The 24672-nt window shown below is 44.7% G+C and overlaps 1 long non-coding RNA gene across 3 annotated transcripts; it reads right to left on the reverse strand.

Moving 5' to 3' along the window:
* Positions 1-929: 929 nt before the first annotated feature.
* On the reverse strand, positions 930-24398 carry LOC122554807 (uncharacterized). Of its 3 annotated transcripts, XR_015755805.1 has the most exons (5): positions 21016-21163; positions 18496-18585; positions 18066-18244; positions 5919-6031; positions 930-1765 (listed from the first exon to the last, which is right to left on the reverse strand). It is a non-coding gene; the product is annotated as an uncharacterized LOC122554807 (long non-coding RNA). The 3 variants fall into 3 exon arrangements; XR_015755804.1 differs by lacking the exons at positions 18066-18244; positions 21016-21163 and adding an exon at positions 24341-24398; XR_015755806.1 differs by lacking the exon at positions 18066-18244.
* Positions 24399-24672: the final 274 nt, after the last annotated feature.

Consider the following 24672-nt stretch of genomic DNA (forward strand, 5'->3'; position numbering starts at 1 on the left):
GATGTTGTTGTTAACCACATTTGGACTGGAAGTGACTGAACTTACGTTGCCACTTTCTGAACCTCAGGGTGTCTCTCTGGGCAGTAAGTCTCCACAAAAAGCAATGTGACAATAAACAAGGATCATCTGTTTTGATTTAAATTGTGATCGTAGCACTGCTGTTTCACAGCACCACGTACAAGGTTGGAGACCAGCCTTGGTCAATGTGGAGTTCCCACATTCTCCCCATGATAATGTGGTCCCCTCCAGGTGCTCTGGTTTCCTCCCACCGCCCAAAGATGTGCAGGTTAGGCAGACCAGTCGTGCTAAATTGACCACAGGATCCAGGATTGTGCAGACTAGGGGGATCAGCCATGGGAAATGCAGTGTTACAGGGATGGACTGCTCTGGGCGTGATGTTCTTCAGATGGTCGGTGGGGTTTGATGAGCCAATGCTCTCCTTCCACACTGTCGGGATTCTATTCTATGATTGAGGATAAAGGCTACACAGCAGGGTGTCCTTGGAGAAGGAGCATGTGGTGTGTGTCAATGCTCTCGATGCCTTTAGAGGTGGGCACCGCAGGGGATACAGTGCTTTATCTCCACTGCTGCCCCCCTCCCCACAACTCTACTTTGATTTAGTCCCTTCTCACTCTGTTACTTGTAATGGTTTGCTTTGCCAGTCATGGGCCTTGTTTATAAATATTCAATTGGTTACACGGGTGGTTTACTGTGGGTGATTAACCAAAAGCAAAATGGTGTAATGATGATGTTGATGGTGGGAAGGTTGCTCAGCTGTGTGTGATAACATGTTTGGGTCGGAGAAATGGGGGAAAAAGAACACTTCACAGCTCACAGAATGAGAACTGAAAAGCTGTTAAATCAAACCTAAGGTTCAGACAGGGAGGGAATATTTCCCTGGAGTTCGAGTAGCTGGAAAGTGATGGTGTCCGGGAATAGACAGGATTTTGTTCTAAAGGGCACTTGAAATTTTAAAAACTGTTATGTTCAGACAGTTTCAATTCTTTTACTTTTATTTATTGTGGAATAATCTTTAACACAAGGTTTGCAAATTTGTTTTTTTTTAATGTAAAAGACAATAGTTGAATAAAATCCATCAAACCAACCCTCACTAAAAACTGTTGTGGAAGTGCAATCTCCTGGATAATCCCTGCCTACTCCTTCCTACCCGGGCTCCATGACTATATACATACCTGGGAGATAGCAGCAGGAGGAGACCATTCAGCCTTTCAATCCTGCTCCACCATTCAATGGGAAACAGCTGACCATCCAGCTCAGGCTCCTGTTCCTGCTGTGCTCCAATCCCCTTTGATGACTTTACCTCGAAGAACTATATCTAAGTCCTCCTTGGGCTTCACTGCCTTTTGTTCCAGTGACGTTGCTGTGTTATTGTGTGGGTGAAGGCAGGGGTAATGTGATGGTGCTGCCTCCTGGAGGATGCACTCAGCGTCCCTCATCATCCTGCAGTAACACCAACTGGGTTTCAGCAACTAGAGATAGAAACCATTTCTAGGATATGGGCATCACTGGCTCAGCCAGCATTTATTCCCCATCTCTAGTTACCCTTCAGAAGATGGTAACTACTGCTGTCTTGTACCATCCACAGTCTATTTGGTGCAGATAGACCGATAATGCTGGGAGGGAGAGTGTTGCAGGATTTTGGCCGAGTTATTCTCCATCTTTGGTTCTTCAAATGCTGGTTAACTTGATCACGATCTGCACATGATTCTGAGATTTCAGTTGCAAATCTTCACCATCTAGCACCCTGTATAAAGGAATATGTACAGATTAGAAATTCAGAGCAGACAATTCTAGTTTCTCTGGAATATCTTTTTCCCCTTTCTTCCCCCGAAGCTGTAACCCTCCAGCCCACTTCCGCTCTCCCTCCATTCTAACTCTACTATCCCCTAATGTACATCCTCCGCATTCTCATGGAGTTGCTGATAAACAGATCCATGCCACCACTTCCCGTCCCTGGTTAGACTCTGCACCCTTTCTGGGTTCACTTCCTTTCCCTTCAGTTGCTGCAAGTCAATAATGTAACAGCAGAATGAAACAAAAGGGAACAGACAGGGAGGTGGCAGATCCTGGACAGAAGAGGAACCTTCAGTCTGGGAGAATGGGTCACATCCTTCTTAGTTCCCCATTAGTTGATTCCCACCATTTCAATGAATTGGGGATGGAGAGTGGTCCTACATGGGTGTAGTGACACTTTGACCCCCTCCCCCAACAGATCAATACTATGAGTAGATACATTCCTCCTCCAGCTAATCACAGTGTGAAATACTTTCTGCAAAGTATACTTACCCAAAGCACATGCTCGAAAACCCGCTCACATTCTGTACATGTACAGTGCCGGGTTTCCCCACACACATATGGGCCCTGCTTCAGGTATTGTGGGAGTTGTAGTCCCCATGAAGCCACTGGAGCCCTGTCTCTGGAAAGTGATTGAAAAGTGTGGACTGGAGGGTGTTGTGTATAGGATCCCCATTCAGACACACAGAATATATGGACTGTCACTGAGTTGTACTGAGACATCTGCTTCCACAACCTGATTTTCTGATATAAGGAATATAGATTCAGCCAACTGGGATGTGGGGTGGTTAATAGGAGGAGCAGATTTTAAGCAGAGGTGGCTCAATGGTTAACATTGCTGATTCACAGCATCAGGGACCTGGATTTGATTCCAGCCTTAGGTGACTGTGTGGAGTTTACACATTCTCCCCGTGTCTGTGCGGGTTTCCTCTGGGTGCTCCAGTTTCATCCTACAGTCCAAAGATGTGCAGATTAAGTGGATTGGTTATGCGAAATTCCCAGTGTCCATGCCTGTGCAGGTTAAGCCATTAACCATGGGACATACAGGGAATGGGTGAGTCTGAATGGGATGCTCATTAGGGTTGGTGTGGACTCCATGGACGAGTACCCTGTTTCTGCACTGTACTGATTCTATTCCATTCTCATGAAGAAGAATGTACCTATCTCAATGTGCTGTGAATCTGTGGAATTCCCTATTCAAAATGTGGTGGATGCCAGGACAATGAGCAAATTTACTGAAGAGATACAGATGTTGAATTTGCAATGAATTGAAGGGTGAGAGAGAGCAGGCAAGAAAATCCAGCTGAAACTGAGGTGAACTCAATCATCATCATATTAAATGGTGGAGCTGGTTCGAAGGGCTGCATTGCCTCTCCTGGGCCCAGTGCTTATCTTCTTACGGTAATAACTGGGAAGCTGAATCCAAAACCCACCACCTTCACCAAAGGAGATTTTTGGAAAAAGCAGGATAGTCAGGTGGATTAGCGTTCCAATCTTAGATAGTGAGGAAGCATGTGGGAGATAATGATTTTTCAATTTTAAACTGAGGTGAGTTAAACAGGTTATAGTCAAACAGATTTAATTGGATCATGATTAAGGAACAACGCTCCGAAATCTAGTGTGCTTCCATTTAAACCTGTTGGACTATAACCTGGTGTTGTGAGATTTTTAACTTTATACACCCCAGTCCAACACCGGCATCTCCAAATCATGTAAACTGAGGGGAGACAGATATTTATGGTTTTAGACTGTGTAGTACATTCACATTGTTTAGAATACTCTGTTGAGAATATCTATCCTGTACTTTGTTACAAAGCCAAGGTCTCTGACTATGAAAACCAAAACACCCAGGTAACATCGCCTCACCTCGTAATCTGATAAAAGACTTGTGTTAAGTATGGTTGAATTTAGAATACAGTTGGAAAGTGGGAAGATTAAATCCAATCCCAAGGTCCTGTGCTTAAACAAAGGAGATTACAATAGGATGAGGCAGGAGTTGGCTAATGTAGACTGGAAGCAAAGACTTTGAGGGTGGGAGAGTTGACAGACAGTGGAGGACTATCAAAGAATTTTTTCATACTGCTCAGCAAAAGTATATATCAGTGAAAAGGAAGGACTGTAGGAAAAGGAGTAATCTGCCATGGGTGGCTAAGGAAATAAGGGAGTCTATCAAATTGAAATTGAAAGCATACAAATTGGCAAAGACCAAGGAGAAACTAGGAGATGAGAAAAACTTTAAAGATCAACAGAAAGCTAGATGGGATTGGGGGAGAAAAGTGATGAGCAGCTATCCCCAGGGCCAGAATAGCAGTTAACACTGCTAGAGGGGAACCTATTATGTGGGGAACATATGGCCTCTGTAATTGTTGAAGCACTTAACCGTTACCATAGAGATAATCCTGACCAAGTTACAAATCACAGCACACTCCAAAAGCCTATACTTCCAAATAAATTATACTTCCGGTTTCCTCTTACAGTCACAAAAGATGTGCAGGTCAGGTGAATTGGCCATGCTAAATTGCCTGTAGTGTTAAGTAAGAAGGGGTAAATGTAGGGGTATGGGTGGGTTGCGCTTCGGCGGGTCAGTGTGGACTTGTTGGGCCGAAGGGCCTGTTTCCATACTGCAAGTAATCTAATCTAAACCTGTTGGACTATAACCTGGTGATGTGTGGTTTTTACCTTTGCCTACCCCGCTCCAACACCTGCTCCTCCACATCAGAATCCTGACAGACAGCCCCACTGAAACTGAACTAGATACCTGACTGAGCCACAGGGGTGTGGGGGAGGAGTATGTGGTTTAACCACAAAGTGTTGAGCTGAACTCAACTTTTTAACTGCCGTTGCCATGGAGATAATACTGAGAGACAGCCTCCATTCAAAATCACAAACCACAAAGGTATAAGAATGGGAGCGGCACATCGGACAGGCGGGGAGTTACCTGATGCTGCCTGGAGGTGTTTTGCATGTGCACTATCCAGGTAACTGCCATGTCTCATCAATAAAGACCTGTCAGAGTTCTGTGCCCAGTTATTCCTAACCAGCAGGGTTCAGGAATATGAGTACACAGCAGTCAGTCTTCACAGTGGAGGATATGAAGAACATGCCAGTAATTGATAAGGAGACTGAGGAAGGTAAGGACCAAGAAACAACCATTATCACAAGAGAGTTAGAGCTAATGGAGCTAAAGGTAGACAAGTCTCTTGCCCTGATGGATTACATCCCAGGGTGCTACCAGAGATAGTGGGAGAAATACTAAATATACTTGGAGTCAGAGTCCTACAGCAGAGACAGGTCCTTTGGCCCAAACTGGCCCATGCTGACCAGAATGTCCATCCATGCGAATCCCATTTCCCTGCACTTGGCCCATCTGCTTCTGACCCTTTCCTATCCATGTATTTGTCTTTTACATGTTGTTAATGTACCCACCCCAACCACTTCCACTGGCAGCTCAGTCCATATACATACCACCCTCTGTGTAAAACAGGTGCCCCTCAGGTTCCCTTTCATAAATTCTCCTCTAACCTTAAACTGATGCCCTCTACTCCTTGATTCCCTGGGAAAAAGACTTTCACCTTACCCAAGCCTCTCATGGTCTTATAGACTTCCAGAGAACATCCCCCCTCTGTTTCCTCTGCTCTAAACAAAAAGAAATCCTCGCTTGTCCAACCTCTCCCTATAACTCAGACCCCTGAGCCCTGGCATCATCCTTGTAAATTTCTTCTGCCCTTTTTCCAGTTTAATAACTGAAACCTACACTGCATCCATCACATTTCCAGTGTTTCCCCACGGCACTGGAACCGACGTGACAACGCCAATGGATTACAAACCATGATCGAGAATTAACTCCTTTTCAACAATCCTGTTTTCATAGCATTTTCCATACTGCAGGTATCCTTGTGTCTTTCTGGTTGCATGATTCATACAAAATAAATCTGTAGCTTAATTGTTCCTGGGAAATGTGCCATGTTTTTTCAGACTTTTAAAAGCAAATGAAATCTCTCTTCACAGTCACCATGCTAACATGGACTTGGCCGCGTCTCAGTACTTTTTCCAGGCATACTGACATTTGAAATATTCGCCCATGGACAGAATACACACCTTACCTTCCATATGAAAAGGCCAATGATATTCAGATTGGCACGGATCAAGTAACCATCAAAACTGAACAGGAAGTTCAATTTGAATTTCTCATCCACAAATCCGCCCTTTCAGAACCCTACAACAGAGAAAACAGGTCATCACTGTTAACACAGGATAGAAATTCATAAGACAGTGAGAGTATTAAATTGTAGTTTCTTTGTTTCCCCCAAAGCTTTAAATCTCAGTTTCACAATTTCTTTCTTCTGTGAACTGAAATCCAAACCAATCTCCTCACTCCTTCCCTCCACACCCAGTTCTAACACTCTCTCCTCTCTTTGAATTCAGTTTCCTCACGCCTGTCTCCAGACTAAGAACCAAAAAAAGGGGCGGCCGATGGCACAGTAGTTAACATTGCTGCCTCACAGCACTAGGGTCCCAGATTCGATTCTAGCCTCGGGCTCATTCTCACCGTGTCTGCGTGGGTTTCCTCCGGGTGCTCCGGTTTCCTCCCACAGTCCAAAGACTGACCGTGCAGGTCAGGTGAATTGGCCATGCTAAATTGCCCATAGTGTTAGGTACTTTAGTCAGAGGGAAATGAGTCTGGGTGGGTTGCTCTTCGGAGGGTTGGTGTGGACTGGTTGGGCCGAAGGGCCTGTTTCCACATTGTAGGAAATCTAATCTAATCAATGAGTCTGACTCGGAGCCTCCGGGGTGTTGATGAATCCTCTCCCCACCTCCCAAGCTTTCCTTCCTGGTCAGACCCACATTTTTTTTTTCCCCAATCTGGAAGCTCTTATTTATTTCCCCGCTCCGACCTCTGATGAGAACCATCCTGCACACACTGGCCAAATCATATCTGCACTAAAATGAAACAGATTAGAACTCTAATCACAGGCCCACCCCTGTCCCTCTCCATAACATTCCTGAATCTTCACAAGAGTTCTGATAACTTTCTGCAAAATGCTTCCCCATTGATACTTTGACCATTTGTCAGGACACCAGGGGAGGGGCCATTCCCCTGGGTCCTGCTTTGAGAGGGAGGAACTGCCAATGACAGATTAATCCTACACACCCACAGCCTCCCTGGCACTGACCCATACTGCACATATGCCAACAATTGGCCAGCACTGCGCCCGTGCATTAGTCTCCCCTCCTACAGCACATGCACCAGATCACACAGGAGCCTGGGTGATTGACAGCAGCTGCTGCCCAATAGGGTGGAGGGGGCGGGGCTGGAGGATTGGGAAAATGGGAGTGTAACCAATGAATGAATGTGGAGGACACTGGGGAATGGACAGGTCAGTGAGGGACAGGAGCAGTGCAGCAGCAGGAGGGGATCCTGGACAAACTGACCAATGGGAGAGTCTGACAGGAGAGAAATACCAGAAGGTTCTGTTGAGGCTCAGGTAGAGACAGCTGGGAGACAGTATGGCCTGGCAACTTGGGCACGTTTTCCAATCAGCCTCTTCAAAGATGCTGTTACTCAACTCTGAACCTGATCCTCCTGGTCCAGAGGTAAGGACACTACCACCATTTCTTGGTGGGCTTGTGGAAAGAAGGGATGATGTTCTCAATTTCACTCGCATGGAAACCCCATGAGCTCCTCCCACTTACTGTCTACAGTGGGGATGGAGGAGACAGAGCAGGTGGGAGGGGGTTAGGGATATAGGGACTGCCTTTCAAAAGGAACTCACCTGTGTTGGCGAGATTAACAAGATTCAACACACAGTCACTAACACAAAGCTGGTGTACATGAACTTTATCCAGAATATTAACATCTATAACTGGGCAACGCAGAGTTACTGAGTTAAATCCTGGATATTATTAACAGCTTTGTGTGTGAGACATCACATCTCATGAACTTGAGTCAGTTTTTTTGAAGAAGTAACAAAAAGGATTGATGAGGGCAGAGCAGTGGTCATGATCTGCATGGCCTTCAGTCAGGCGTTTGACTAGGTTCCCCATGGGAGACTGATTAGCAAGGTTAGATCTCATGGAATACAGGGAGAACTAGCCATTTGGATACAGAACTGGCTCAAAGGTCGAAGACAGAGGGTGGTGGTTGAGGGGTGCTTTTCAGGCTGGAGGCCTGTGACCAGTGGAGTGTCACAAGGATCGGTGCTGGATCGACTATTTTCTGTCATTTATATCATTGACTTGGATGTGAACATAAGAGGTATTGTTAGTAAGTTTGCAGATGACCCCAAAATTGGAGTTGGAGTGGACAGTGAAAAAGATTACTTCAGAGTACAAGGCATCTGGATCACATGAGCAAATGGGCCGAGGAGTTCAGTTTAGAAAAATGCATTTTGGAAAAGCAAACATTAGCAGAATGTATACAGTTAATAGTAAATTCCTGGGGAGTGCTGCTGATCAAAGAGAACTTGGAGTGCAGGTTCATAGTTCCTTGGAAGTAAAGTCGCAGGTAGTGAAGGCGGCCTTTATTGGTCAGAGTGTTTAGTATAGGGGTTGGGAGGTCATATTGTGGCTGTACAGGACATTGATTAGGCAACCTTTAGAATATTCCATGCAATTCTGGTCTCCTTCCGATCAGAAGGATGTTCTCAAACTTGAAAGGGGTCAGAAAAGAATTACAAGCATGTTGCCAGGGTTGGTTAGGCTGTTTTACCTGGAGTGTCGGAGGCTGAGGGGTGACCTTATAGAGATTTATAAAATCAGGCCGGGCATGGATAGGTTAAACAGACAAGGTCTTTTCCCAGTGGTGGGGGAGTACAGACCTAGGGAATAGGGAGACGAGGATAAGCAGGGATGGGGTGGCAGAGGGTGGGGAGACAGAGAGGCTGGCGGGATAGAGAGGGGTGGCACAGAGACAGGTGGGGACAAAGAAGGGGGAAGAGAGAGATGTGGAACAGACAGTGGGGATAGAGGAAGCGACGGGGACAGGCGCCGGGGCACAGACAGACAGATGGGGGATAGATAGAGAGGGGGAGATGGAGGGAACAAACAGACAGGGGAGACAGACAGAGGGGGAAGATGGAGAGAATTTTTACAGATCAAAATTCAACCCTGTTGCTGTTTTCTCTCCATCCCCTTCAATCCCTCTGAAGGGCTCAGAACAACTGCATAGTTCCTGCAAAGTAGAGTTTCAGGGAGATCATTTGTTGACGTTTGGGATGGTGACCATTATTGGTTAGGGCACTGATTAATAAATGGACATCGTTCAATTCCACTGTCTGTGTGGTGTTTGCACGTTCTCCCAGTGTGCGTCTGCGTGGGCTTCCTCTGGGTGCTCTGGTTTCCTCCCTCAATCCAAAGACTTGCAGGTAAGGTGGATTCACTGTGGGAAATGAGAGGTTACATGGGTAGGGTGGGATGCTATTCCGTTGACTGGTATGGTCTCATGGGCCGAATGGCCTGTTTTCACACTGTAGGGATTCTATCACTGAGTATAGGAGTTAGGAGGTCACGTTGTGGCTGTACAGGGCATTGGTGAGGCCAGTTTTAGAATACTACATTCAATTCTAGTCTACCTGATTTCAGAAAGATGATACCACAATAGGACTCAACCTCAATGACAAGTTCCTGGGAAGTGTGCACGAACAAACAGACCGTGCAGTGTGGGTTGGTAGTTCCTTGAATGTGTGGTTGAAGGTAGACAGGTCAGTGAAGGTGGTGTTTGGTATGCTAGCTATTATTGGATAGTGCATTGAGGATAGGTGTTGGGAGATCACGTTTCGGTTGTACAATTTATTGGCTCGGCCACTTTTGGAATTTCCATACTGCTTTCAATTCCAGTCTCCCTGCTATAGGATGGATGTTTGGAGACTTGAAAGAGTTCAGAAAAGATTTACAATGGTGTTGCCAGTATTGGAACATTTGAACCATAAGGAGAGGCTGAACAGGCTGAGGCTATTTTCTCTGGAGCACTGGACGCTTGAAGCGGCATTGTAGAACTTTATAAAATTATGAGGAGCAACGATAGGGCGACTAGTCATAGTTTCTTTTTTTCCCCAGGTAGGGGAGACTAAGAGTAGAGAGCATAGGTTTAACATGAGAGGGGAAAGACTTCAAGGAGATTTGAAGGCTTTGGAGAGGGTGAAAACAGGTTTTCCAGGATGTTGTCTGGATTGGGAGAAGTTGGAAAAACATGGATTTTTGTCTTTGGCAAGTCAGTAGCTGCGGGGTAACCCAAGGGGCACATAGTGAATAATGTGAATCTTTTTTCTAAGGTGGAAGTGACAAATTCTAGAGCCACACATTTAAGAGCAGAGGGGGGCAGTTTAAAGGAAATGAAAACCAAAACAACCACAGATGCTGTAAACAAGAAAGAGAAACAGAAATTTCTGAAACAGCTCAGCAGGTCCAGCAGCATCTGTGAAGAGAAATTAGAGTTAACGTTTCTGAGGAAGGGTGACTGGTCCCGAAACATTAACTGATTTTTCTTCACAGATGCTGCATGACCTGCTGGTCATTTCCAACAATATCTGTGCAAGTTTAAAGGGAGATATGTCAGGCAAGTTTCTTAAGCAGAAGGTGATAGTTGACTAGAATGTACTCTCCTGGGAGATGATAAAAGCAGAAACAATCACAACGTTTTTGAGGCATTTGGGCTGACACATAAGCAGGTATGGGTTGGCAGGGATATGGATCATATACAGGCAGATGGAATTAGTTTGGAATGGCATCATAATCCGCACAGACATGGTGGGCCGATTATTCTGGTGCTGTAACTGTTAGGTTTTCCAAAGGGAAGAATGTCTTTTGAAGAAGTAACAAAGGATTGATGAAGGCAGAGTGGTGGACATGATCTACGTGGACTTCAGTAAGGCGTTCCGCAAGGCTCTTCATGGGAGACTGGTTAGCAAGGTTAGATCTCATGGAATACAGAGGAAACCAGCTATTTGGATACAGAACTGACTCAAAGGTAGAAGACAGAGTGGTGGAGGGCTGCTTTGCAGACTTGAGGCCTGTGACCAGTGGAGTGTCACAATGATCGCTGCAAACTTTTCATCATTTATATAAATGACTGGGATGCGAACATAGGAGATATGGTTAGCAAGTTTGCAGATCACACCAACATTGGAGGTGTAGTGGATAGTGAAAAAGATTATCTCAGAGTACAATGGGAACTTGATCAGATGGGCGAATGGGCTGAGGAGTGGCAGATGGAGTTTAATTTAGAAAAATGTAAGGTACTGCAGTTGGGACTTATATACTTAATGATAAGGTCCTCGAGAGCATTGCTGAACAAAGACACCTCGGAGTGAAAGTGAAGTCACAGGTAGATAGAATAGTGAAGGTGGCGTTTGGTATGATTTCTCTTATTGGTCAGAGCACTGAGTACAAGTGTTAGGAGATCATATTGCGGCTGCACGGGACATTGCTTAGGCCACTGTTGGAATAATCCATACAATTCCGGTTTCCTTCCTATCAAAACAATATTGTGAAACTTGAAAGGGGTCAGAAAAGAATTTCAAGGATGTTGCCAGGACTGGAGGATTTGAGCTACTTGGAGAAGTTGAATAGGCTGTGTTCCCTGGAGCGTCAGAGGCTGATGGGTGACCTTGTAGAGGTTTATAAAATCATGAGGGGCATGGATAGGGGAAATACACAAGTTCAGATAGTTGGCATAGTCTCATGGGCCGAATGGCCTGCTTCCACACTGTAGGGATTTGGTCACTGAGTAGAGGAGTTAGTTACAGTTGTGGCTGTACTGGGAATTGGTGAGGCCAGTTTTAGAATACTACCTTCACTTCTATTCTCCCTGATTTCGGAAAAAATATTACCACAATAGACTCAACCTCATAATGACAAGTTCCTGGGAAGTGTGCATGAATAAATACACTGTGCAGTGTGGGTTGATAGTTCCTTGAAAGTGGGGTTGAAGGTAGACAGGTCGGTGAAGGTGGTGTTTGGTATGCTAGCTGTTATTGGGCAGTGCATTGAGCATAGGAGTTAGGAGATCATGGTTCGGTTGTACAGTTTATTAGCTCAGCCACTTTTGGAATTCCCAGACTGCTTTCAATTCTGGTCTCCCTGCTACAGGAAAGATGTTGGGAAACCTGAAAAAGTTCAGCAAAGATTTACAAGGGTGTTGCCAGTATTGGAACATTTGAAACATAGGGAGGGGGTGAGGCTATTTTCCCTGGAGCAGGAGATGCTGTGGGATGGCATTATACAACTTTCTAAAGTTGTGAGGAGCAACAACAGGGTGACTAGTCAGTTTCTTTATTCCCAGGATAGGGGAGTCCAAAAGCAGAGGGCATAGGTTTAACGTGAGAGGGGAAAGACTTCAAGGGAACCCTGGAACAACTTGCTTGGTACATGTATAAATGAGCTGGTTGGCATGGATGATTAGGACAGAGGGTCTGTTTCCATTCTGTAAATCTCTATGACTCTGTTTTACAAACTTGAGGAGGGTTTCAGAAAATATCTGCAAGGCTATTGTTAGGACTGTAGAGTTAAAGGCAAAGGCTGAATAAGCTGGCGTTTTTTCCCGAGAGCGTCAGAGACTGAGGGGTTACCGTACAGAGACGCACAGACTGGATGAATAGCCAAGGTCTTTGTTTCCACCCAGTGTCGGGGAGTTCAAAACTACAGGGCATTGGATTTTAGGTGAGAGGGAAAAGGTTTCAAATGGACCTGAGGGCCAAACGGTTCACTCAGATGTTGGTGAGCGTATGGAATGAGATGCTATAGGAATGATGAACGCAGGTCAAATTAAATTTAAAAGGCGTCTGGAGGGGCACATGAATAGAAAGTGTTCAGAGTGATATAGGCCAACTCTCCCAAATGGAGCTGGATCAGTTTAGGTTATCTGGTCGACATGGAGAGTTGGACTGAAGGGTCTATTTCCGTGCTGGATGACTCTCTGACTCTAAGTGCCTCAGCAAAATGGTGGAAATCCACAATAAAAACAAAAAGTGCTGGAGATCCTCAGCAGGTCTGGCAGCACCGGAAATGGTGACAGATGCAGGAAACATTGCAGCCTTGAAGAAGTGTTAAGATGATCACACCAAGCACTACAATATCGATTACACGCTGAGTGCCAGAATGTGGGACGAGAATAAATAGGTGCTTGATGACCAGCATGAATACGATGGGGCTGGAAAGCTGACGTTCTGGGTCAGGACTATTCATCAGGACTGACAAAGGGTCCTGATCCAAAACATCAACTTTCCTGCTCCTCTGATACTGCCTGACCTGCTGCATTTCCCCAGGTCCACATAGTATAGATTCTGAATTCCAGCAATGCCCCATCTTATCCATACTGGTCATTGTGTTCAGGTCAGGCAGCATCAGTAGTGCTTGGTGTGACCATCTAAACACTTCTTCAAGTGCACTATCTACCAGCGCCTCTACTTTCGAGGAATTATGAATCTGCACTGCAAGGTCTCTTTGTTCAGCAACACTCCCCAGGACCTGACCATTATGTGTATCAGTCCTGCTAAGCTTTGCTTTTCGAAAATGCAGCACCTTACATTTATCTAAATTAAACTCCAGCTGCCACTCCTCAGCCCATTTGCCCATCTGATCAAGATCCCATTGTAATCTGAGGTAACATTCTCCATTGTCCGCTACACCTTCAATTTTGGTTTCATCTGCCAACCTACTAACTATACCTCCTATGTTCACATCCAAATCATTTATAGAAATGACAAAAAGCAGAGGTCACAGCACCGATCCATGTGGCACTCCACTGATCACAGGCCTCCAGTCGAAAAAACAATCTTCCACCACCACCCTCTGTCTTCTAACTTTGAGCCAGTTCTGTATCCAAATGGCTAGTTCTCCCTGTATTCTGAGAGATCTAACCTTGCTAATCAGTTTCCCATGGGGAACCTTGTTGAACGCCTTACTGAAGTCCACACAGATCACATTTACCGCTCTGCCCTCATCAATCCTCAAGTTACTTATTCAAAAACAGCTCAATCAAGTACGTTACACATGATTTTCCACGCACAAAGCCATGCCGACTATCCCTAATCATACAACATAGACAAGTACAGCACAGATCAGGCCCTTACGTCCACGATATTGTACCGAGATTTAATTCTAATGTAAAACATAGTAACTTAACCTACGCACCCCTCAACTCACTGCTATCCATGTGCATGTCCTGCAGTTGCATAAATGTCCCCAATGACTCTGCTTCCACTACAACCGCTGGTAACGCATTCCATGCATTCACAACTCTGTGTAAAAAACCTACCTCAGACGCGTCCTTTATACCTTCCTCCTAATATCATCATAGTATGACTTCTCATACAAGTCAATCCTGCCGTGGGGAAAAGTCTCTGGCTATTGACTATATCTATTCCTGTCATTATTTTGTACATCTCTATCAGGTCTCCTCTCTTCCTCTTTCTCTCCAGAGAGAAATGTCCGAGCTTATTCAAACGTTCTTCATACAGGAAGCCCTCCAGTCCAGGAAGTATGCTAGTAAACCTTGTTTGCACCCTCTCCAAAGGCTCTGTACATTTCCAAGACTGGACACAAAATTCCAGGTGTGGTCTCACCTGGGACTTGTAGAGCTGTGGAAAAACCTCACGGCTCTTAAACTCTATCCCCATGTTAATGAAAGCCAAACAACCACTTGCTTTGTTGACAACCCTATCCACTTGGTTGGCAACTTTGAGGGATTTATGTACTTGCACACCCAGATCCCTCTGTTCCTCCACACTGCCAAGAATCCTGTCTTTAATCCTATATTCAGCATTCAAGTTCGCATTTATTCAGGTTGAATTCCATCTGTCATTTCTCAGCCCAGCTCTGCATCCTGTCTATGTCACGTTGCAGCCTGGAGTAGCCCTCTATATTATTGACAACACTTCCAATCTTTGTCTCATCGGCAAATTTACTAACCCAGCCATAAACCTCCTCATCCAAGTCATTTATAAAAACTACAGAGGCCCAAGAACAGAGCTCTGTGGGACCCCACTCAAAACTGTCCTCCAGGCTTTCATCTACAACCACTGTCTGCCTTCTGTCAGCCAGCCAATTCTGAATCCAGATAGCCAAATCTCCCTGTAACCCATACTTCCTGACTTTATGGATGAGCCTACCATGGGGAACCCTTGATGAAATCCATTTATACCAGATCCACGGTTCTACAGTCATCGACCTATCTTGACACCTCCTCAAAGAACTCAATAATCACACTATGCTTTGACAAATTGTCATAAATCCTATCCCTCAGAATTATTTCCACAACTTTGCTGACAACAGATGTAAGACTGACTGGTCTGTAATTGCCACCGATTTCCCTATTTCCCTTCTTGAAAAGAGGAACACCATTCGCCTCCTTCTATTCCTGGTACGACTCCTGTAGAGAGTGAAGAGGCAAATATCCTCGCCATCGGCATAGCAACCTCTTTTCTCGCTTCCTGGAGCAGCCTAGGATAAATCTGGTCTGGCCATGGGGACTTATCAATCTTAGTGTTTTCCAAAATTTCCAGCACATCAATTTCATCAATCTTGATCTGTCCTTGCTTTTCCAAAAACATGTAAATCCTGTCCCTCAGGGTTCCCTCCAACAACTTGTCTAGCACCGACGTCAGGGTCACGCACCTGCAGTTCCCGGGCTCGTCCAAACCGCATTCCTTAAACAGTAGCACCATATTAACCAACCCCCAGTCTTCTGGCACCTCAGCTGTGACTATCAATAATACAAAAATCTCAGCAAGGGGCCCAGCAATCACTTCCCTAGCTTCATACAGAATTTTAGGGTACACCTAATAGATCCCGGGGATTTATCCACCTTTATGCGTTTCAAGACATCCAGTACCACCTTCTGTGTAATATGGACATTTTTCAAGATATCACCATCTATTTCCTGACATTCTATAACTCCCATGTCCTTCTCCACAGTAAACACTGATGCCAAATACTTGTTTAGTCTCTCGCCCTCCAACACCCCCAACCGCATCACCTGCAACTCCACACATAGGCCGCCTTGCTGATCTTTGAGGAGCCCTATTCTCTTTCTAGTAACCCTTTTGTTCTTAATGTATTTATAAAAATCCTTTGGATTATCCTTTACCATATTCACCAAAGCTGTGTCCTGTCCCCTTTTTGCCCTCCTGATTTCCCTCTTCAGTATTCTCCTACTGCTTTTATACTTGAAGGATGTTTTGGATTGGAATAAATGCAAAATATTACATCTTGATAAAAAAAAGGCAGGATTTACACTCATTAAATGTTAGGCCATGAGAAGTGATATAGAACAAAGAGACCTCGGTGTTCAGATTTTTGAAGTATGTGTCACATGTAGACAGGGTGGTTAAAAAGGTGTTTAGCACATTTATCTTCAGTGCTCAGACCTCAGAGTATAGGAGTTGGGATGTTATGTTGAGGTTGTACAGAATGTTGGGGAGGTCTCTTCTGGAATACTGTGCCCAGTTCTGGTTGTGCTATCATGGGAAGGATATTATTAAATTGGAGCGGATTCAGAAGAGTTTTACCAGGAGGTTGATGGGAATGGATGGTTTGAATTTTAAGCAGAGTCTGGATAGGCTGGGTCTTCTTTCACTGGAGCGTAGGAGGCTGAGGGGTGACCTTATTAGAGATTTATAAAGTCCTGAAGACTATCAGTAATGTGAACAGCAAGTGCTCTTTCCAGGAGGGGTCGCGATTCAAGAGTGGGTACATATTTTAAAGTGAGAGAAGGAAGGCTTTAAAACGAAGTTTGGGATTTTATTTTTTGTTTTTGCATAGAGAGTGGTTCACGTGTGGAATAAACTTGCAGAGGACGTAGTAGCTGTGAATGCAATTACAATTTCAGGGTGGCACAGTGGCTCAATGGCTGCCTCACAGCACCAGGGATTCAGGTTCAATTCCTGCATTGGATGGCTGTCCATGTGGAGTTTGGATATTCCTCCCCATGTTAGCGCGTGTTCCTCCAGGTGCTCCCGTTTCTTCCCACAAACCACAGATATACAGGGTAGGTGAACTGGCCGTGCTAAATTGTCCATAGTGTTCAGGGATGATTAGGTTTAGTGAAATAGTCAGGAGTAAATGTAGAGTAAAAGGGTAGGAGGGGGAATGGAATTCTAAAGAGGAAAAAACATTTGGACCCATATATCAATAGGGAATGCTAGGATGGATTTGGACCAAGTGGAGGCAGATGCGATTAGTTCAGTTCAAAATTATGGTCAACATGAACTGGTTGGACCACAGGGTCTGTGTCAATGCTGTATAACTTTATGACTCTAACCCTCGCTATCTCTGTAAATTCCTCTATGCTCGGAACTATCCCTGTCGATGCCACCTCATCCAGCCTTACAACTCTTCCATATCTCAATAATTCCTCTCCAGCCTCAAAACCCAAAAACCTCTATTACAAATATCTATCTCTGTAACATCCTCCATCCTCACAATCCTTTCCAACTTTCATGTCCTTCAGCTTCATTATCCTCCCTATCTCTATCCCCTCCCCACTGTCAAAACTTTGCTATATGTGCCTTTCTTTATTTCCTGCCTTCAGGACGCCCAAATTTTATTTCTCACTTGATGATGGCCCTTTCTGATTCCTGAGCTGAGCTTCTGAATTTCCTCTTAAAACTCTCCGTCTCATTTTCCTCCCCAAAACATCGACCAACCAAGTGTCATCTATTCTAGTATCACCTTTTCTGACCTGATGTCCAATGGAGCCTGTCATATTCCTATAATAAACATCTCAGCGGTCTACAGAACAGAAAAAGACTCTGGTGATCCATCTGTGAGAAAGAAAACTACCACCGAACTATCCTGATCTATTTTCCAGTACTTGTGGAAAAGTGCCATCAATCATGGCATCGCAAGTGCACACTAAATACATCTTAAATGCTACCGCGATTTCTGTGTCTCCCACCCTTATAGACAGTGAGGTTTAGTGCAACTGTTGCTCTATGATGACATCATCCACAGGAACACAGAGCAGCTGGATCTGTGCAAGCCAGAGGTCGCCCATACATTGGGACGGATGTCAGGTTCTCTGAGAGGGGGCACAGGAGATTTACTAGGATGGTACAAGGAATGGGGGATTTTAGTTGCAGGGACATGGGTGTTAATGATACATATCAATAATATCCATCTACAATAGATGGACTCTCCTTTCCAACCTCTCCCCTTGCCTGGGCTGGGGGAACCTTCAGGTTAAACCCACCACCAGTCATTTCTCCCTAATGAGAGAGCAGCCCTAGGGTCTGGTAGGACAATGCTGACTTTACCTTTTACCCAGTGATGCCACTGTGCCTCGGGGTGGAGAGAGGGAATGCTGAAGGTGGTGGATGGGAAACCACTCAGGCACAGTACTTTGCCCTGGAGGATGTTCACTTTCTTTAATGTTGTTGGGGGCTGCACTGATGCAGGCAAGTGGACACTGTTCCAACACAATCTTCATGTGTACCTTATAGAGAGCAATCAGAATCAGAGGTTTGGAGAAACAGATTGTTCTCCTTGTAGCAGAGGAAATTATGGCTGCACTGTGACAGAGGGGTTTACAGAAGTTATACATTATAATAATCAACCTTACACTCATCAGATCATCATAAACTGTTGACAAGACATATATGGCAGACTTGGGGGAGATCTATTGACAGGATGGTCTGATACAAAGGAGAACTTTTATATAGGAATAAGAAGGAACACAATACTCACAACTAAATGCAAATATCCAGGTCCCGATGAATTGAGTAATTCGTCAGAGTTTGGTGTTACAAATACTGAGGTTACCATCTGAATATCCACCTGTAATATAAGTTTATAAAGTCCACCACTGTCAGATCAGGTTAGAAACTCACACCATCCCCTCCTCTTGTCCCAGGATGACTGTACACATTACCCCTTGTGGAGACCAGCAGTCAATTCAGGGGGAAATCTATCTGGGTTTCTATGAGTTTCCACCTTGGGACTTCAAGTGACTAAAGAGGGCAGATCTTTGACACATGGGACAGAATTTTGACACATGGGACAGTGTTAGTGAGATGTGGAGAGCAGGATTTGCTTCTTCTTCTTTCCTTCCATGCTGCTGCTGTGCCTCATCAATAAGACATGGGGTGTGAAAGGCTCATGAAGCTTGATGGGCAAATTGTCTCCATTCTGACCAAATGGGCAGCAAGCTCCTCCCAGTCATTCCATAGAGTATCCCGTAAAAGACAGCAACTCTGCATGCTTCCCACTGCCCAGTGTTCCCAGGAAAAGTTTAGAAGAATGATGGGGGAAATCTCCCCAAAAAGGCAGAACAGTCGAGTTCCAAAAGGATTATAAACAGTTTACACAGAGGGATTCATTGGAGAAGTGGACAACAAGTTGGCAAATGGAGTATAACTTGGGATAATGTGAAGTAGTTCATTTTGGAGGAGATAATAAAAGAACAGAGTGCTATTTAATTGGTGGAAACTGTAGAAAGCTGCACACAAAGGGACCACGAGGTAAATGTGCAGGAAACAAAGCAAGCTAGCACAAAGTTACAACAGGTCATCAGGAAGGGAAATGGAATATTGTTCCTGATTTCAAGAGATTTGCAGTATAAGAGTTTGAAGTATATACCTGAGGACAACTTTATATAGTGCGAGTGAGACCACATCTGGAGTAATGAGAGGGGTTTTGGTCCCTTTATTTAAGGTAATACATCACTTCATCGGAGGGATTCAGAGAGGATTGACTGGGATGATCCTTGGTTTGAAGGGATTCTCTTTTAAGAAAAGGCTGAAGAAGTCATGACTCTACTCACTCGATTTGGGAAGAATGAGAAGTGAACTCTTTCAAACATATAGGCTTCCTAAGGGGTTTGACAAGGTAAATACCGAGGGGATGTGTCCCATCATGACGGAACCTAGAACTAGACTCTGGGTCAGTCATGGAATCAAGGGTTCTGTTTTAGTTTTGTCAACTTTAATGCAACACTGAGATGGGCAAGGGGTTTTAGTAGCAATGGAGCTGGGGCGAGGGGGAGACAAGCAACATTTTATAGATTGGAATTCCTGGTGTTTGTGATTGTGTAGATGTCTGATCAGAAGGTCACCTTGGGGTCAGAATATGAGAGCAATATTGTGAAGAGTGTAGTTCTGCCTCAGTTCCCAATGAGAGGAAGGGGCTTAGCAGTAAGGGAAATGAATTTGTAACAGCAACTGAAGGCAATGGGTTTAACCATTGCAATGTTTCATTGGAGGAAAATGCAGCCAATCGAGTAGTGGGAGTGTGGTAAGCAGTTTGATAACAGAATAACAGTGGAGCAATGGAGAGGGATGATGGGGAGGGAGAGCTGGGCATTGTAAGTGTACATGTGAAACCTAACACAGTGCTTTTGGACGATGTCACCTCCTGGCAGTGTGTAGGTGAGATACAGGAGGGGCCAAGGTTAGATCCTTGACGGACACCAAATACAAGGAATTCAGAAAGGAAAGGGAGAGTGGAGATGGAGCAGGATTTTCCAACAATCTTGAAATCAAATATTAGTTATTAGTAGAATGGGTGAGCTGGACATAACCAGAAAAGACAGACAGAACAAGGAACAATATCTGTGAATTGGTGAGGGGGAGTGATGATGATGATGATGATGAGGAGGAGGAGCCTGACTCCAAAATTGCTATTTCTACATTAGTGAGATCACCCAACCCCAACCTAGTCTCAGCTAATTTACTGACATACTTGTCCATCCAGGTGTTATCTCCAGACTTCATTATCCAAACACTCCTGGCCAGCCTCCCACATTCAACTTACATGTAATCTCAAGAATATCTAAAACTCTACTGCCCAAGTGCTCACTTGTTCTAAAACTTGTTGATCCATCAAAAGGCTCCCATTTACAAGGTACATAAAATTCTCACTCTTGATGTAATTCCTGGCGATGAAGATCCTTGTCTCCCTGCACCACACAACCTGTGAGATCTCGACAACTCATTTGCTTTCAGACTCTCAACGATGCATTTATTCAGTGCTTCACCGGACTGGCTGTTTCTACCGTTGCCAGGGCAACAAGGTCTAGAATTCCTATCCTAACACTTTCATATCTGTTTTCCTCATTTAAGGTATTCCCAAAAACCTGCTTATTTGGCAATTCTTTTGATTACCTGACCTAATATTCCCATCTGTTGCCTAATGTCAGAAATTATCAATAGTATTTCTGTGAAATTATAAAAATGATAAAAATACAAACTGTTGTTGATTTGCACACACATTGTCAACTTTTCACTGTCGCTGAGTGAATAATCTATAACATCTCTTAGCCAACCACATTGTGGGAGCACCTTCACCACACAAACTGCAGCTGTACAAGAAAGTCAAATATCACCTTCTCCACAGGCAACAGGGCTTTGGCATTGATCACTGGTATCTGTGGAGGGAGAAACACAGTTGATATGTCAGGGAGTGCAAAATGCATTACACGGAATGAAAATGTTGCAGAATTTGATGGTCAGAAATGGAAGGAAAATGCACTCCTTTGTTGTAAAAAGGAATTATTCACTGGCAAAGTGATTGTGGAAAATTCAGTCCTTTTAGAGAGCAGCACATTGTCAGGGGTTGGGCAGCAGAGGAAAATTAACTTACAAAAGGTCTGTGAAAGTAACATTAAAACACTGAACAACACAACCACCCTGTATCCCAAGACTTTAACTCCCCTTCCCACTCCGCCAAGGACATACAGGTCCTGGGCCGCCTTCACCGCCAAATCCCTGGCATCTGATGCCTGGAGGAAGAACGCCTCATCTTCTGTGTTCGGATCCTCCAACCACATGGGATCAATGCGGATTTCACCAGTTTCCTCATTTCCACTTCCCCACCTTATCCCAGATCCAACATTCCAACTCGGCACCGCCCTCTTGACCTGTCCTACACGTCCATCTTCCTTCCCACCGATTGGCTGCTGCCTGACCTGCTGTGCTTTTCCAGCATCACACTCTTTGACATTGAAAACATCCTGACTCTGACACTCTGTGTAAATCCTGCCTTATCACTCCCTGCCAGGGAACGCTGCGCATGCGTCCCCCTGCAGCTTGTCCCTCACAAAGTTGGCGGCCACACACATGTCCCGCGGATCCTGCCCCCAATGAACATGGCGGCACTCACTCATGCCATTCACCATTTGAAGCATTTTCCCGTTTGCCACAAACACGGGCCTGGGATTTTCAAATTTGTGTTTTCCGATGTGCACTAAGTTCTGGAATATGTCTCAGCCCATTCCATTAAAATTTCCTCCCCTTCCTGGTCAATAGGTCTTTCCTTAACCGTGCCCTGCACCTTCACACATTTCCAATGCGTTGGTCGCAACAACACTGTGCTGCCAGTGAAGCTTATCACGTGGTTGAGTATAGCCACGCCCCTCATTCACTCAGATTGGTTGGAGGACCAACCGGCATTGCCTGGTCCTCCAGTCCCATCCCCATCGTCTTATTGGTCCTGCGCTGAGATCAATCACCAGAGGCCCATTGTGGGCTGGGGCATGCTCAGTGCTTCCTGCTTTTGCTGCTGTTCATCAGGTATAAGACAGAGGGTTAATTCCTGTTTCTCCTAATGTCAGACATTAACAACAACTTCCTGCATTGTATGGAGCCTTTCACACTGACAATTCTCCTAAAGTGCTTTATGAATGCTGGAAACGTTGACTAAAGAGAACAACTTTAAGATACATCTTTGAGGAGTACAGAGGGGGTTAGGAATGATATTTAAGAGGACTTTTTTAGATTAGATTACTTAGGCAAACCGTCTAAAGAGCAACACCCAGACCCATTCCCCTACATCTAACACTACGGCAATTTAGCATGGCCAATTCACCTAACCCGCACACTCTTGAACTGTGGGAGGAAACCGGAGCACCTGGAGGAAACCCACGCAGACATGGGGAGAATGTGCAAACTCCACACAGACAGTTTCCAACATCACAGATGTGAGTTTTAAGCCAGTTTGATTCAGTTTGAATAACATCAAGAAATGGTTAAGTAGTGCAAAGGCTATGGGCACGGCCAATATTCTGGCAATAATACTGATGGCTTGTGCTCCAGAACTTGCCACCAACCAAGACACGTACCGCTCCAGCACTGGCATCTACCGACAATGTGGAACATTGCCCAGGGATGTTCAACACAAAAGCACAGGGCAATCCAACCCAGGCAATTTCCCTCTGTCAGTCCACACTCGATCAGCTGTAATGTGATGGAAGATGTCATCAACAGGGCTATCAAGCAGCAGCTGCTCAGCAACAGTCAGCTGAGCGACATTCATTTTAGGTTCCACCAGGACCACTCAGCTTCCGATTGTGTTACTGCCCTGATTCACAACCTGACAACCAGCTGAATCCCAGAGGTGAGTTGAGGGTGACAGCCCAGTCCTACTCCAAAACCTCTATTTCTAGCTGTGTCTACCCTTGTCTCAGCTCATATACTCTCATCCACCTTGTGTTTTCTCCAGACTTCATTATTCAAACACACTCCTGGCCAGCTTACCACATTCAACCTCCCTGTAATCTCAAGAAAATCTAAATCTCTGCTACCCAAGTACTCCCTCGTACCAAGGCTCCTATTCATAATCAACAACATAGAGCCACAGAGATGTACAGCATGGAAACAGACCCTTCAATCCAACCCGTCCATGCCGACCAGATATCCCAACCCAATCTAGTCTCACCTGCCAGCATCAGTCCCACATCCCTCAATTTAAAATTCTCACCCAGGATTCAATTCCTGGTTGTGATCATCCCGAGCTCGCTGCAAAACACACCCTTTGAGACCTTGACAACCCATTCTGTTTGAGACTCCCAATGATCTGTTAATTCACCTGTGTGGCTGCTTTTACAGTTGCCAAAGCAACAAGGTCTGAAATTCGCAGCCAAAACCTCTCAGGTCTGCTTTCCTCCTTTAAGACATTCCTCAAAACCTGCTTATTTGGCAATGCTTTTGGTCACCTGACCTAATATCATCCTTGCTGAAAATGTGTTGCTGGAACAGCGCAGCAGGTCAGACAGCATCCAGGCAACAGGAGAATCGACATTTCGGGCATAAGCCCTTCTTCAGGAAGCCCTTCAATATACCGCCCACTATATTGAAAACTCTACCGCACAATTGTTCACTTGTACCAGAACTTGCTGAGCCGTCAAAAGGCTCCCATTTAAAAGCAACAGCAATTTACTTTCACACCATTGACTTAATTCCTGGCTGTAATCATTCCTATCTCCATGCACCAGACACCCTTTCACATGTCAATAACTCATTTTAGTTTAGACTCCCAATGATATGTTTATTTTTGAGTTCAGCTGTGTGACTATTTCTATAGATTCCAAGGCAACACGATCTGGAATTCCCACCCTCTAAGATCTGCTTTCTTCCTTTAAGTCATTCCTGAATAATTGCTTATTTCACAAAGAATTTGGTCACCGGACATAATATTCTCCGTCTGTGGCCTTAAGTTAAAAGTTCTCAATATATTTGTGAAATTAAAACGTGTTGATTTGTACAGATATCTTCTACTCTTCACTATCGCTGAGTGAATAATCTGTAATGTCTCCTACCCAACACGTTGTGTGAGCACCTTCACCATACAACTGCAGCAGTACAAGGAAGTCAAACATCACCTTCTCAACAGGCAACAGAGCTTTGGGGCCTTGATCACTGGTATCTGTGGAAGGAGAAATACACATGTTTCAGAGAGTGCAGTATGAATTATAGGGAATGAAAATGGTGTAGAATTTGACTGTCAGAAATGGAAGGAAAATCCACTCACTTACTGGAAAAAAGAACTCTTGGCTATCAAAGATATTGTGGAAAAAATAACCTGATAATGGAGCATATGGTCAGGAGCTGGGCAGCAGTGCACAATTCATTTACAAAAAGGTCTGTGATT

This window comes from Chiloscyllium plagiosum, unplaced genomic scaffold (genome assembly GCF_037043375.1).
Source record: "Chiloscyllium plagiosum isolate Xiang-an unplaced genomic scaffold, Cpla_swu_hap1 HiC_scaffold_53Y, whole genome shotgun sequence".
Lineage (NCBI taxonomy): Eukaryota > Metazoa > Chordata > Chondrichthyes > Orectolobiformes > Hemiscylliidae > Chiloscyllium > Chiloscyllium plagiosum.